The following is a 16,097-nucleotide window of genomic DNA, read 5'->3' as shown; positions in this document are numbered from 1 at the left end:
AGAGATGCAACTTGCCAGGGAGGTGTGCAAAGAAACCGGAAAGTAGAAAGGCCTTCCAGTCCCCTTCCATAGTTATTTGCATGTTTTAAAATTCTCCTGGTAATAAATGGCTCTATGACTCATTCTGGGTTTTCTGCCTCTTGAAATCATGAGCTTAAATGCGATGCCTGTTTCTATGCATGGCTTGTAGTTGGTAAGCCCTAGATTTTATTTAATATAGCCACAAGCACAAAAAAAATGCAAAACAAACAAAGAAAAATCAACTCCTACTGTTCTTTCCATGGGACCTTGTCCTTGTCTTTCATTAAAGTGAAACCGCATTTGAAACAAACAAACAAAAATTTTTATTTTAATTTTTTTTGAAAGAGAGAGGGAGAGAGGGAAACTTCTCTGTTTAATGAGCCATGCGGTATAATGAAAAGAATTAACTGAATGTGGCCAGGGGGTTATGGATCAGTGTTTTTCTCCCAAAGAATCCTATGTTATTCTAATTTGCTTTATGGATATAAATACAACTCTAGTTCATGAAACGTTCGAATTTGAAAAGAAGACGTGTCAAATACACTGAGTGCATCCAGAAGAGAATCCCAACTTGACTTTCGCTTTCTATTCAGAGACGTGGTAACTAAAGCTTATTCTTAAAAAAAAAAAATGAGGTTAAAGGGTTGTGACTTTTCTTTAGTTTAAAAAAAATTCTAATCGTTCTACATTATCATGAAAGCATGGCTTCTGGCAGGGAATAGTTCATGCCAGCATATTCTACACCTGTCACTGAATTTTTACAGACCAGTGGCTATGTTCCATGAGTTTATCTTGTTCTAATTTTCCTCTCAAGCAAAAGTATGCAGTGAAGATACCTAACAGTGATTTTCCTCAATGCTCTAAGATTTTGATAGGTAAGAAAATGTAGGAAGTCCATATCACAGATTTACTCTGGAAAAACATCAAGTTCAAAAACGCTACAGTAAGCAAGAAATTAATTCACAACACTCTCAAATCAGGTGTCAGGGAAATGGCATCAGTTCTAGGTGAGACGCTCTGTTGAATTTTTATTTTTTCCTGTTATTCTACTAGGACAGATAAGAGAGAATTGGAGTTGACATCTTTAAAAATAATGACCATCATTGAATTTGATGAAAGATAAGTTACACTTTTACTCGACTGAATGTTGACACTTAAACAATATGTTCCCATGGCGTATTTTGAAATATTTTTATCCTGATTGTAAAGAATGACTTTGCCAAAATATTTTTATAAATTAGCAAGTCAAAAATGTGATTCCATTTACATTCTCTGCAAATATAAATAATTTTCTTGATTTTTTTTATTGAATGATTCTTTAAATTCTATAGTGCTTTCCAGTTTACAGATGTTTCACACATAATTTCATACAATCTTGTAATAAACGCTTTTCCCCCTACCCTAATATTGCCCCTCCCCACAAATGTTAATAATTTGAAGGGATTATTGAACATAATTCTGGAAGGGAGTGGGTTTTCTTTGATTTCACATTTCTTCATCCAAATGATAGTTAAAAATAGCACCACCATCTAAGGACAGGCCTGAATTTACTTTGCTCAAGTTACCCAGAGGTTGCCTAAATTTGCAATTTTAATAAAATCTTCTCTTTTATTTGCAGTATAGCTGATTTACAATATTGTGTTAGTTTCAGGTGTACAACAAAGTGATTCAGTTATATATGTATTTTTTCAGATTATTTTCTATTATAGGTTATTACAAGATATCAAATATAGTTCCCTGTGCTGTATCTATTATTTCTTTATCGCTTCTCCATTTTGCGGATAGTAGTTTGTATTTGCTAATCCCATACTCCTAATTTGTCCTTCCTTTCCCCTCCTCCCCTTTGGCAACAGTAAGTTTGCTTTAATAAAATCTTTTTTTAGTTACAAAGGCTATACATGCATATTGGAATAAATTGAAACAATACAAGAATAATTCAAAAATGTGATTCTGCTTCAAGAATTCACTCCTCAATGTTAACAACTGATAATACTTCAGTGCTACTTCTCTACACCTTTTCAAGTCCATTGAAAAATGTATATATGTATAAGTACTTCCTTAAAATAACAAAAGTGCAAGGCACATATGTCGTACTTGGCAATTTGCTTTTTTTCCTTTTGCTTTACATAAAATTACATGTAACTTTCTATACTGCTTTTCATACTTTTTAACGATTGCATACTATTTCATTGATTGAATACCTCAAAGTTTATTTGGTTATTTTTTAATAGGCTTGAAGATTATTTCTAATTTATTTTAACTATTTCAAGCATGCATTTTACTTTAAAGATCTGTGTCAGGCTTTATTTCAGAAAAAAAAAAATTCAAGCAGAAATTTACATCTCAATTTGTGGGCAATTTAGCGTATAAGACACAGGACTTTCTAGGCACTGACCAGGGTAGAGGAAATGACCAGATGCTGAATGGGCTTGACTCTGCTCTCTTGCCTTTATAAAATGCCCTGAGTGCTTGTTTTAGTTCTGCATCTTTCTGCCATAAATTTCTGCGGCAGACAGTGGAGACTGGCTGACTGAACAACCCTTCCCATTCTTGCACCGTTGCTTATCTCCCCTGAGCAGCTCAGCCCCCTGCCTCCTACGCAGCTAAGGAGACGCAGCAGCCATTTTTTGGGTGAGGAGGCAAAGACTGTAAGAACAAAGAGATGTTGGCTCTGACATCATCACACCAGCAGCCACCTAGTCCTGGACTGCTCAATACATATAAAAACAAAGTCCTATTTCTTTAAGCCACTATACGTCAAGCTTTCTGTTATCTGTGCCCAAATACTTTACTAAATGATCCACCTCCAAGCTGTAGGTTTAAGACGATGAAAATGATAGTTCCTTTTGCTGGGTGAGTAATTTGGGGTTCTCCTTCTGCAGGGCCTAGTCAGAATTCCTTAGGTGACAGTGTGAAGTACCAGTTCTGTAAGGGCTGTTTTTGCTTGGGAAGGTTTCCTATAAATCACAAAACAGCTCAAAGGGCACAGTATCCAATTTTTGACAGGTAGCACAAAATGGAAGGCAGCGTGGAAGACACTGGGGCTGGTTAAGAACACAGATGGTTATGTACAGTAACAAGGAAACATACAGCTCTGTGGGGGAAAGGTTTTTGACAATGGTTTTCAGTGCCTGCAAATAAGACAGAATTATATCGTCTTCCAGAGACAGCCTGCAGTCTTTATCTTCACAGGAGGGTCTCACCTGAGATTTTACAGGGTTATTCACAAAATCCTCTGGGTCAGAGTGTGGCAGTAACCATAAACTGATGACCGAGTAGGTGCCTGCTTGGTCAATTTCCTTGGAAAAATCCAATTATCAGCAGGAGAAGAAACACTAAGAGAAGGAAGAATTGGACGAAAATCAGTAGAAATGGAACATCAGTTTTAGAGGCATTCATCAGCCAGCCGAGGGCCTCCCGGGTTAGCACAGGGAGTGAGAGGGAAGCCACAGTTAATCAGACGTTCTTTCTGCACCAGAAAATATCCTGACAGTAGGCATGCATCGCTTTTCCAGGGCTGCTGTTGAGTAATCAGCTCCTGTAAACAACTGTGTTCCCAGAAATGCTCCTCGGGGGTGCTAAGGACAAGGTTCGTCAGCCCAAGATAGATCATCACAGGAGAAGGGACCCGAGGGCTTCTTCAGAGGCGCGCGGAGAGGCAGGAAGTGGGTCTTTTTCACCCGGAAGCTGTTGTATGATGGACAGGTGTGAATGAGAAGCCCGGCCCCGCGCTGTGCGTGACTGACAGTCAGGGGGAGGGACTTGTCAAATGTAATTGGCAGAACTACTCCTCTTGGGCTTCTCCAGTCTTCCTATCCTACCAGGCTCTAACTCCGTAGCCCCTGATGGCCTGTGAGGCCGTAGAGCAAAGGCTTGTGCTGCTGGAGCAAAATCCAGGATCTACCATGGGCATCCATTTGGATGGTCCGGGCTTTGTCTTGCAGACGCTTCCTTTAGTCTATGAGACACTTGGCTTTCTGAGCACTGACATGACAGAAAAAGTCTTAACTAGCCCATAATTGATATTTCTGCATTAGTCTTTCCTTCACCTACTCCAGCTAGGTGAGACGCCCTTCATGGCCCTGGGCTGGCTGAGAAGAAGGAAGATTAACTTTAGAGAAAGGCTGCCTTTAAAGTACGCCTACTTCACGTACCAATAAACCATGTGATGCTGGCGTGCTGTTTAACCCAGTTTCCTCATCTGTACAATGAGGGATGCTGTTTCCACTTCAGGGGGTTGTTAAGGGGATTAAATGAGCTCATGTAAATAATGTATTTAACAAAGAAAGGCACCGAGAATCAAATGCAGTTGATTTTTGATTACTGTCATCTTTGTTATCATCGCCATCCCCATCCCCATCACAAGTTTATTACTCTGTGCTTCGGTGCCAGAGTACGTGTTTCCAAGCCCTTCATCCTCCCGTCTTCTCTTGCCCTTTCACTCATATATTCATTCACTTTGACGTTTCTGAGCCGCCTGCCGTGTTTTGGCACAAGGGTACCAGGAGCACTGAGGTGTGGTCCTGCTGGCAAAGCCTTTGCAGACTGTCAAGGGAAGTAAAATACCTACTCATCTTCCAGCATCTAGTCCTGCCCTCTCTCAGGCCACATCTCCATGGCAACCCCTGTGGCTTTTCCAAGATGCAAATTAGTTATGCCCCTCCCCTGCTGGAAACCCAACCCTGTCCTAAAACCCAGGTGTCTTCACACTTTTGAACTATTTCTGTAAGGGCCAGAGAGAAAATAAGTCTGCCTTTTGGACCATAGTGTCTTTATTGTCAGTACTTAACTCTGTCATTGTAACCTGAGAGCAGCCATGGATCATATGTAAATGAATGGATGTGGCTGGACATGGCCCGGGGCCTTAGTTTTCAGAGCCCTGCTGGACCATACCTGACACATTACTGCCACCTCTTGAATGGAATCTCTCCCTTCTTCCCATCCTATGGTGTTTGCTCCAGCGGTACTTACTGTACAGCCCAAATGTGCCTCCTTTGCTTGCTTGAGTGTCTTTGACTTGCTGCTCTCTCTGTCTGCAACACTCTTTGTCTCCCTCTTACCTGGATAAAGCTGGCATGTTTGCCTGGTTTTGGCTTAGCTCTCCATTCCTCTAGACTCCACTCCTCACGTCCCCTCCCCTCCTCCACAAGTGTGCACCACTTTTTTCTCCCGCGTGCTCCAGTTACTGCCACCCCTCTAAGTCACTGTCACCGTGCCCATTCACCTGCTTGTCTGTGTCCCCAGAAAGATAGCAAGCTCTCTGGAGGTGGGGGAGGGGACTATATTTGTGTGTTTCATCAACAAGGATTTAAAGAGCATCTATTTCATGCCTAGGACTATGCCCCATAACAGAGATTCAGCCATAAACAGAAAACAAGCATATTAACTTTACTCAGGGAAACATAAACAGGTAAATACATGATGCCAAATAAATACAGGTTTTAAAGTGTCTGCTCATGTAGGAAAAAAAAAAAAAAAGAAGAAGAGGAAAAGAAACAGCAACAGGGAGTAACGGGAGCCGGGGTGGGGGTGGGCTGGGCTCGGGAGACCTACTCTAGCGGGGGCTTCAGAGATGGGCATGTGGGAAGTTGGAAGTTGTGGGGCGTGAGGTAAGGCGCTCTGAGGGGACCTGCGCTTCCATTAACACAGCCCGAGGGCCATTGCAGTAAGTGGTGAAAAGGAATTGGCACTTGGTCCGTGTTTGGTAACTGTCTCCACTGCATTTGCCCAGAGCAGATCCTGAGACCTGCTTTTGGAAAATGCAAGAACGTAGGCTCAACAAGGTTGCTTGAGAGGTGATGCCAGGAAGCATCAGTGGTGAGTGGGGAAATGAGGCAGAAAGAGGAAAACACCAGCCAAGAGTGGGTTGGGTTCAGGAGTGGATGTTGCTGCGGGCAACCGGGGCTCAGTCCCATTGGGAGAAACCATATAGAACACACCTCACAATTTCCCCACAGATGGGCAAGGACCCTGGGAGTTTATCCACCAATTTCTACCTCCCATTGGTTGGAAGCCGCCAGGGAATTAGCTCCTGGAGACGTCCACAGAGCCCCAGACACAGGCTGAGCGCATTCCTGCTGCCTGAGAAAGCCCTTTAGCAGAGAGACTCGGGTGTTTGGGGAGGAGCCTTTGATGTGTATGCAGACTATCCCCCTGAAGCTGCAGGTGGCCTCTGGGCTGGGCGAAAGGGTTCTAAGTAGGACACCAACAGCCTCTGCTACAATAATGAACTACATCAGTAAGTGAATTGTAAGTGGTTGAATGGATAAGTGAATGAAAGAATGAATAATTAAAGGGAATCAATGAAATAAGCCCAAGGTTCTTGCTCCACGGGAGAGTCAGGGAAAGTCCTTTGGTGCTTTGGTGGCCGTGGTCTGCTGGAGCACAGCTGACCGTGCAGCACTCTTCCCAGTCAAGGTTCAGAGGTGTCATGTGGGCAGCTTGGAATTGGGCATGGCCGGAGTACTTAAACCATGGAAACTGGCGAATGCTATAAATCAAAGCTTTGTCTTCTGGAGATCTGGTAGTCAGCACACACAGCTTGGTGGTGACAGGAGTACCAACTTCGTCCCAGTCTCCCGATCTCTTTCCAACCTGTCCTCTCACTTACTTCTCCCAAGGCATCTTCCATGCCTGAGGTTGTGTATCAGGCCTTGGGAGATGTCCCCTCCCTGACTTCACTGCAGACCGCAGTCCCCATGAGAGCCATTAATCAGCCTGATTTCCTGTCCTCCTCCAGCCTGTTGCTTTCAACTCTGCCTTGCAAATTACCCAGAAGGATTAATAGCATCTTTCATTGCTAGTCCTTGTGTGGTTCAGTTAATCTGAAGGAGAGAGCTGCTTGCCCTCTTTCTAGGGGAGAACCTTTGGCTTCATTAACTGTATAAAGATATTCCTGCAATGGGGGATTTTGGTTTGCAAATGCAAGTAAGCCAGGAACTACAAGACGATGCTTCTGTTCTCTTGACCTGAACGTTATATCTAACCAGGCTACATGCAGGGCAAGTCTCTGCTGGCCAATCTCGTCCATTTAGTGAGTAATTTTTGTTGTTAGGAACAGAGCCGTAGATCCACCAAGATGGTAGTGAGATGAGGGTTCATTGTAGGAGATTTATTTTAATCTCCTGAACTCAAGGGAAGTGAACAGTTGGGCCACGGGTTACGATATTGATTATCTGAGAGCACGCTGGAGGGTGGGGTGTCCACTTGGTTTGAGGAGAACTGGGACCTTGAGGGAAGATGATGACGCAGAGGTTTTCTCATTTCACTCGATTTGGGTAAGTGGACTTTTGCCCCGGCTCGTGCCCCCAGTGTCTGGGGAGGTGAGCAAGCACGCTGCATCCCCAGGAAGGGGGCGCAGTGGTGGCTAAGGATGAACACAGAGCCCAGACCTTTGAGAAAATAACGTGCACACACAGAAATACAGCGTCCTTACAGCTGTCGTCAAGGTGCACGTAATCCTTAAGAGAGTTGGCCTCAGATGGAGATTCTTCTCTCCAGCTCTCCTCTCTCGTCTCTGTTTACACCTCACACATGCAGTGTCCCCCTCCCCCCTCCCCGGGCTCTTCTCCCTCCTGAGCCTTCCAGAACCCACCCCCAGTCCGCATTCCATCCTGGCTGCATAACACAAAGACTTTCATCCCTTCTGTCTCCCAGAGGGGATATGGTCTATCTCAGGGATCAGCATTAGTCTCACGGATCCAAGCATCTACAAGATGCACAAACCTTCCTCTTGCTAACATTGATGGCCTCTTGGAGCATCAGTTATTAAGTAAGGAAGTCTATGTCTCTCTAAAACATCTTCCAAGATCCTTCTTCTAAAATCCTCCACTCCATCAAGGGTAAAAGGAAGCAAGGGAGGGAGGGAGGGAGAAGGAAAGGAACAAGGGGAAAAAGAAGGGAGACAAAGAGCAAAGCACCCACCCTGCTGGGCGGAGAGCTAGCAGTATGTGTTTGTGAGATGCTCAGGAGACACGCAGAGAACCTCGGGCCCCTAAGGCACTGTGGTGCGTTCCTGAGCAAAGAGACCTGGGCCATTTGATAACCCTTCTATCCGTGTGGCCAAAAATTGTTCTTCCTGTTACTGTACAACTAATTAGAAGACTGCTGTCTTGGAGTCTGCAGAGCAGGATTCTAGTTCCAGCTCTGCTCTGGCTGAGCTGGGGCTAGTGAATTTTCTTCTAGTTCTCAATTTCTTCAATAGCATGGTGGCAGGAGACGGGGGAGGAGGAGGAAGGGGGGGACACTGATGGTGTATTGAGGGCTGCAAGCCTGACGCTTTACCTGCGTTCGCTTGGCTAATGTACACAGAATCGCGTTCAGTAAGTTACTCAGCCTCTTTCACCATCCAGCTGCCCGTTGACCTTCCGTTGGCTCCTTGAAGTTGTCAAGCCTTTCCGCCCTCGGAGCTTTCATTTAATCTGTTCCTTCTGCCCAGAGCACTTCCTTCCACCCCACCCCGCTTCATGCTTGGCTTCCTCTCCTTTATCTTCAAGGTCTCAGCATAAATGTGACATCCTTGGGTATCATGCTCTGTCTCGAAGGCGTTCCCTCCACACACTTCACACTATTGGTAATCGTCTTATTTGTATGTTCTTTTGGCTCTGTCCCTGCCTCCATCCAGCAGTAAGCTCCACAGTGGGCAGGGACCTACTTTTTTCTTTGTTTTTTCTCTGACATTTTTTTTTTTTCACCTTTCTGTTCCCTACCAGCTGGCACCTGGTAAATACATCATTAAACATCTGCTGAATGAACCAGTGAATTAGTCCTGATTCAGGGGAGGCAGGAACTGCGATTTAGAGAAGTTAAATAACTCGCTCAGTGTCAGACAGCTAGGAATTGGACCCAAGCTTAGGTATGCCTGACGGAGAACTGCTTCCCTTCACCACTTGGGTGGAGTAGCCATCCGGGCTTCCGGGAGGGGAATCGGTGAGGGATTTCCAAAGTTCCCTCCCACTCTGTATTTCTCTGCAACAGCAAGAGAATTTGGAACATCGGGAGAGCTTCCATTTCCCTCTCTCACTCTGCGTTCTAATTACAGAACCAGGTCCCTGGCTGATACACTCTGAAGGAGTTAATTTCACTCTCCCAAATATGAAACCAACCATCCCTGTAATACATTATTCACTCAGCGGGATCTGACTCTTCCGGTGTTACACAGACAATATCTGTTTAATCCTCACCAAACCCATGCGAGTTTGATATCGGTCACACAGTATGACTTCCCTTTAATCACTGAGGGGTTGTGGGGAAGGAAGGTAACCAGAAAGCGCATAGGTATTACATTTAACTCGAGTACAATGTCTTATGTTTTCAGAGCTCAGCAGAAGTTGAAAGAAAAAATAGTGGTGTGCGTGGTTTCAATACTCTGATGCCTTCCTTCTACGCATCAAACATTTTGAAATAATACACAATTGAAATGCATAATTATCACTCCATCTTAAGTTCACTGCATGATGGTATTAATAATACTTACCGTATATAAACAACTTGACCAAAAGCTCTAACAGAGGTAATAAAAGCAAAATGTGTTTATATGTGTTCATGTGCGTAGAGCATTTACAACAGAGCACAGGGAGAGCACTCAGTAAATGCTAACAAAATCTTATTACTGTAAACACATGTGGATGAGCTTTTGGGTAAGACCTTCCAGGCCATAAAATAGGAAAGTTAGACTTACTCCCTAGCTAAATCTGTATGACCACCAGCCCCAGTGAACCAACGTCCAAGCACTCCAGAAAAACCGATCTTTTTCTGCTTTGCTTGCTTAATTTGCTATATTTGCTTAATATAAGATGAAAAGCCAAAGGTAGTTTCTTTATAGCCATTAAGCACTGACATTAACAGGATTGGTCTTTGGACCCTTCAACGCTAATTCACTCCATTTTCGTGTTTCAAGGGCACCTTGAAGGGCACCTGTTTCAGATCATTATGCCATTCTTAATATAGGAATATGAAGCTTCACACACACACACACACACACACACACACTATTGTCAAGAAGTATGATCACACATGTTAAGTGCTGGGCACAACACCTAGCCCATAGTAGGCACTTAGTAATAGCAACAACAGACAAGACAATTCCTTCTAACCTTTACATGTACAAGTAATTCCATGCTTAGGACTCTTGCCCCGGAGAGCTGCACATGTGCGTACGGAACTCCACATGAATTGAGAAGGATCTGCACGTAAATACGGACTCCATGCCCCAGTAACTCTCTCAGTGATGCAGGCAGATACAGAGGGTGTCCCTGTTGTACAGGTGAGGAAAGGGCTGTGTCCACGCCACACCACAGGGCTTCATGCCCCAGGACTCCATTCTCTCTTCTGGAAGAAGTCTTACCCCAAAGGCACTACCGCGACACGGCACAAACGGCTGTGACACCCAGCACTGTATGAGGAAGCCAAGATGTAAGCGTTGAACAAGTAAAAGCATGTCCTTATTCCTACCGGGACGAAGAGCTGACAGAATGAGAGCATTTGGTCGTGAGCAGATCCATGCCACTGGGATAAAGGTCTGGTCCCTCCAGCCCTCGTGCTCTGTGAGTGTCACCCCGAGACTGCACAGTGGGCTGGAGGAGCCTCTCAGCGCCTCAAGTCTTGTTGGTGATACAGCCTAGCAAGAAAAGCAAGCAAAGCAGAAAAAGATCGGTTTTTCTGGAGTGCTTGGACGTTCACTGGGGCTGGTGGTCATACAGATTTAGCAAGGGAGTAAGTCTAACTTTCCTATTTTATGGCCTGGAAGGTCTTACCCAAAAGCTCATCCACATGTGTTTACAGTAATAAGATTTTGTTAGCATTTACTGAGTGCTCTCCCTGTGCTCTGTTGTAAATGCTCTACGCACATGAACACATATAAACACATTTTGCTTTTATTACCTCTGTTAGAGCTTTTGGTCAAGTTGTTTCCATTTTAAAATCCTGATTTTAAAAACCAGTAACTTGGTGGATTCTGGGTCAAGAGGGCAGAGCAGGAAGAGCCTGAGCTCACCTCCTCCCGCAGACTCACAAAAACTACACCCACATATAGAGCAACTGTCTCTGACAATGACCTCAAGGCTGGCAGAGCAGATTTTCTGAACTACAACTATAAGGAAAAGGCCACGTGGAGATGGGCAGAGGAGTAGAGATGTGGTCTAGTCAGAGCCTGCACCCTGGTGCCCTGACCACAGCGGGAGGGATGGCACAGCCGTGGCGGTTTCCCCTGAGGAGCGAGGGGTCCAAGCCCCACTCTGCGCTCCCCACCCTGGGGGACCTGCACCTGGAAGATGAGCCCCAATAATGTCTAGCTTTGAGAGCCAGTGGGGCTTACGTCCAGGAGAGCCGGAGGGCTGTGGGAACTGAGACTCTTTGAAGAGCACACGCACACACTCACTCCAAGTCCCAGTGCAGAGGCAGTGGCTTAAAAAGCGCCTGTGTCAGAGGAGAAGGAATTTCATTGACTAAACGTAGGGCATGTGATGGAGGGACAGAGATCTGGTGGAACTTTCTCCAGGGGCAGAGCGCTGGCAGGTGCTATCTTTTTAAACTTTCCTTCCACCTCGTGGGCCTGTCACTGGTGTGTACTATTTCTGTCACTCTCCATCAATTTAACCAACACCGTGTGTACCAACCCAGTGTTTCCCGGGGGACCCACCCTTCCCAACCCCCTGTTCCCACTGACTCCTCAAAAGCAGCTGCTGCTGCATTCCACCCGGCAAGCATCCCCAGCTGGCACTGGTGCCCCTCCACAGGGGCTCCTGCTCTGGTTCCGGCCCCACACACCAGCACACCCACAGCAGTCTCAGTCAGGCTCAAAGCCAGGCACGCCAGGGGCCAGCCTTGCACATCAGCACACCTGCAGCCATTGTGACCTGACCTCTCAGACAGGTAGGCTGGGGACCAGCCCACCCGCCGGTGCACCCCCAGTACTTATGGCCCAACTGTGATGGAGAGGCACATGCAGCTCACACAGGGGATACCCCTGCAGCACCTCGCTCTGGTGACCAGGTGGATTGTGCCACTGGACCCACAGGACACTTTTTCCATAAGGACACTCTTTCAAGACTGGGAACTGTGGATGATATACCTAATATACAGAAACCGAGAGTTAGGCAAAATGAGGCGACAAAGGACTACCTTCTGATTGAAAGGATAACACAGAACTTCAGAAAAAGAACTAAATGAAATGGAGATAAACAATCTATCAGATAAAGAGCTCAGAGTAATAGAGAGATGCTCACTCAACTCAGGTGAAGAATGAATGGACTCAGTGAGAACTTCAACAAAGAGGCAGAAAATATTAAAAAGAACCAATCAGAACTGAAGAAGACAATAAATGAGAAATACACTAGAGGGAATTAACAGCAGATTAGAAGATGCAGAAAAATGAATCAGTGATCTGGAAGACAGGGTAGTGGAAAACACCCTATTGGAAGAGAAAAAAGAAAAAAAGAACTTTCAAGAAATGAGGATAGTTTAAGGGACTTCTGTGACAACATCAAGCTTACTAACATTTGCATTATAAGGGTCCCAGAAGAAGAAAGTGACAAGGGAACAAAAAAACTGTTCGAAAAACTAATGGCTGAAAACTTTTCTAAGCTGGTGAAGGAAGCAGACATCCAAGTCCAGGAAGCACAGAGAGTCCAAAACTAGATGAACCCAAAGAGACCCACTCCAACACACTATAGTTAAAATGTCAAAAGTTAAAGAGAGAATCTCAAAAGCAGCAAGAAAAAAATAACAAGTTATGTACAAAGGAACTCCCATAAGACCATCAGCTGATTTTTTCAGCAGGAACTTTACAGGTCAGAAGGAACTGGCACAATACATTTAAAGCACTGAAGGAAAAAAAAAAACAAAAAACTTCTACTAAGAATACTCTACCCAACAAGGTTATTCAGAATTGAAGGAGAGGTTAAAAGTTTATAGAAAGCAAAAGTTATTAAAAAAAAAAAAAAAAGCAAAATCTGGAAGAGTTCATCACCACTAAACTGACCTTACAAGAAATGTGCTTCTTTAAAAGATTTCTTTAAATAGAAAAGAAAAGCCATAGCTAGAAACAAGAAAGTTATGAAAGAAAAAAAATCTCCCTGGTAAAGGCAAATATACAGTAAAGGTGGTGGATGAAACACCTGTAAAGCTGGCAGGAAGGTTAAAAGACAAAAGTAGTAAAATTATCTATATCTAACATAATTAAATGATACACAAAGTAAAAATGTATAAAATATGACATCAAAAAACGTAAAATGAGGTTGAGGAGAGTAAATAGGTAGTGCTTTTAAAAGGCACTCAAACTTTGTTTGGTGCAGCCATCATGGAAAATAGTATGGAGAGTCCTCAAAAAACTGAAAATCAACTTACCATATGATCCAGCAGTCCCACTCCTGGGTATATATCCAGAGGGAACTCTAATGCGAAAAGATACACGTACCCCATTGTTCATAGGAGCACTATATACAATAGCCGAGACATGGAACCAACCTAAATGTCCGTCGACAGAAAACTGGATAAAGAAGTTGTGGTACATTTATACATTGGAGTACTACTCTGCCATAAAAAAGAATAAAATAATGCCATTTGCAGCAACATGGATGGACCTAGAGATCGTCATTCTGCATGAAGTAAGCCAGAAAGAGAAAGAAAAATATTATATGATATCACTCATGGAATCTAAAAGGGAAAAAAAAAGGACACTATGAACTCATCTACAAAACAGAAACAGACTTGCAGACTTAGTAAACAATCTATGGTTATTGGAGAAAGGGGGTGGGAGAGAATAAACTGGGGAGTTTGAAATTTTAAAATGTTAGCCACTATATATAAAAATAGATTTTTAAAAAGTTTCTTTTGTACAGCACAAGAACTGTGTTCAATATCTTGTAATAATATTTAATGGAAAAAATATGAAAATGAATATATGTATGTATATGCATGACTGGGACATTGTGCTGCACACCAGAGGTTGACACATTGTAATTGACTGTACTTCAATTTAAAAAAATACAAGGTCGTATAATGTACTTACATCCATTTTATGTAAATCACTACTTAATCTTGAATGTTTTTAGCTAATAAATTTGTACATAATAAAAAGAAGTAAGCAACAAAAAAATCAATAAAATAAAATAAAATAAAATGCACTCAAACTTAAGTGACCATCGACTTAAAAGAGACTGCTATGTACATGGATTGTTAGACCTCATGGTAACCAAAAACCTATGACAGATCAAAAAGTAAAGAAAAAAATAATACAAACGTAACACTAAAGAAAGTCATCAAATCACAAGGGAAGACAAGAGAAGAAGAAAATGGAGAGGAACCATGAAAGTATACCAGAAAACAAATAACACAATGACAGTAAGTACATACCTGTCAAGAATTGCCTTAAATGTAAATGGGTAAATACTCCAGTCAAAAGGCACAGGATGGCTGAATGGATTTTGAAGCAACACCCTTAGATGTGCTGCCTATAAGAGACTCACTTCAGAGCTAAAAACACACAGAAATTGAAGGAATGGAAAAAGATATTCTATGCAAACGGAAAAAAGGAATAAAGCTAGGGGATCAACACTTAAACTTCAAAGCAAAAATGATAAAAAGAGACAAAGAAGAGCATTATATAATAATAAAAAAGATCAATCCAACAGGAGGCTGTAACACTTCTAAATATCTTTTCACCCAACATAGGAGCACTAAATTTATAAAGCAAAAATTAGCAGACATAAAAGGAGATATTGACAGTAATACAGTAATAATACAAGACTTTAACACTTTTATCAATGGATAGATCATCCGACAGGAAAATCAGTAAGGAAACATTGGTTTTAAAGGACTCGTTTTCCCAGATTGACTTAATATATATGTACAGACTATTTCAACCGAGCAGAATACACATTTTTCTCAAGTGCATTTAGAACATTCTCCAAGATAGATGATATGTTAGAACACAAAATGAATCCCAGTAAATGTAAGACTGAAATCCTATGAAGCATCTTTTCCAACCACTACAGTGTAAAACTAGAGTCTCGATTACAAGATGAAAACTGGAAAAATTGCAAACACTTAGAGGCTAAACAACATGCTACCAAACAAGCTTCTTCTGACCAGTGGGTTACTAAAGAAATCAAAGAGGAAATCAAAAAATACCTGGAGACAAGAGAAAATGGAAAGGCAATATTCCAAAATCTACAGGACTCAGCAAAGGGCAGATCTAACAAGGAAGCTTATAGCAATACAAGCCTACCTCAGGACCTCAGGGAACAAGAAAAACCTCAATCTAACATCAAGAAAAAAAGAGAAAGAGCCCAAATAAAATCAGAAAAGAAAGAGAAGTTACAACCAACACCACAGAAATACAAAGGATCATCAAGAGATTGCTAGGAACAATTATATGTCAACAAATTAGACAGCCTAGAATAAATGGATGAATTCTTAGAAACACTGTCTTCCAAGATGAATCAGGAAGAAACAGAAAATCTGAAGAGACCAATCACTAGTAATGAAATTGAATCAGTAATCGAAAAATTCCAACACACAGAAGTCCAGGGCCAGACCGTTTCACAGGTGAATTAAGCAACTTCCCAAGGTCATGTTCCAGAGCTCACGTACTTAACCCTTCCACAATAAGTCCTCTCACATGCAAAGTGAGCTGGTGTCCCTCATAAAAATTATAATTTACATTATAATTAATCATTATAATCAATCAATTAATTATAATCAATTTATTTAATTAATTTAATTATAATTTAAATTTTATGACCAAATAAGTTTAAGAAATACTTTTAGCACTTTGCCCAAGCTACTGCAAGAAGCTGAAGTCCAAACTTAAAATAAAATAAATGGGAGTATACAGCATGGGTGTTTAGTACACTTCATTGACTTTCTTTGTAAATGAGCAGGAAATTCTTTTGAATTTAGCCAAACTAAGTGGACAAAGCCTTGCATTTATTTACTTCCCACCTTAGGCCATGCTTACCCTCCCGGATGTACCTTCTTTCTTGAAGACTTCTCTTGCGTTCTTTCTCCTAATTTTCAGTACCTAATTCCCACCGATGCAGTTTCTACACCAGGATAGACTATGACACTAACCAGTT

The 16,097-nt window shown here is 42.6% G+C and overlaps 1 protein-coding gene across 2 annotated transcripts in view; it reads left to right on the top strand.

Annotated features, from left to right (window-relative positions):
- SYNPR (synaptoporin) overlaps nt 1-16,097 on the top strand; it is a 273,164-nt gene that overhangs the window by 153,056 nt on the left and 104,011 nt on the right. The gene's annotated exons all lie outside the window — the stretch shown is intronic.

This window comes from Camelus ferus, chromosome 17 (genome assembly GCF_009834535.1).
Source record: "Camelus ferus isolate YT-003-E chromosome 17, BCGSAC_Cfer_1.0, whole genome shotgun sequence".
NCBI classification, from domain to species: domain Eukaryota; kingdom Metazoa; phylum Chordata; class Mammalia; order Artiodactyla; family Camelidae; genus Camelus; species Camelus ferus.
This window is presented reverse-complemented; position numbering and strand designations above follow the sequence as displayed.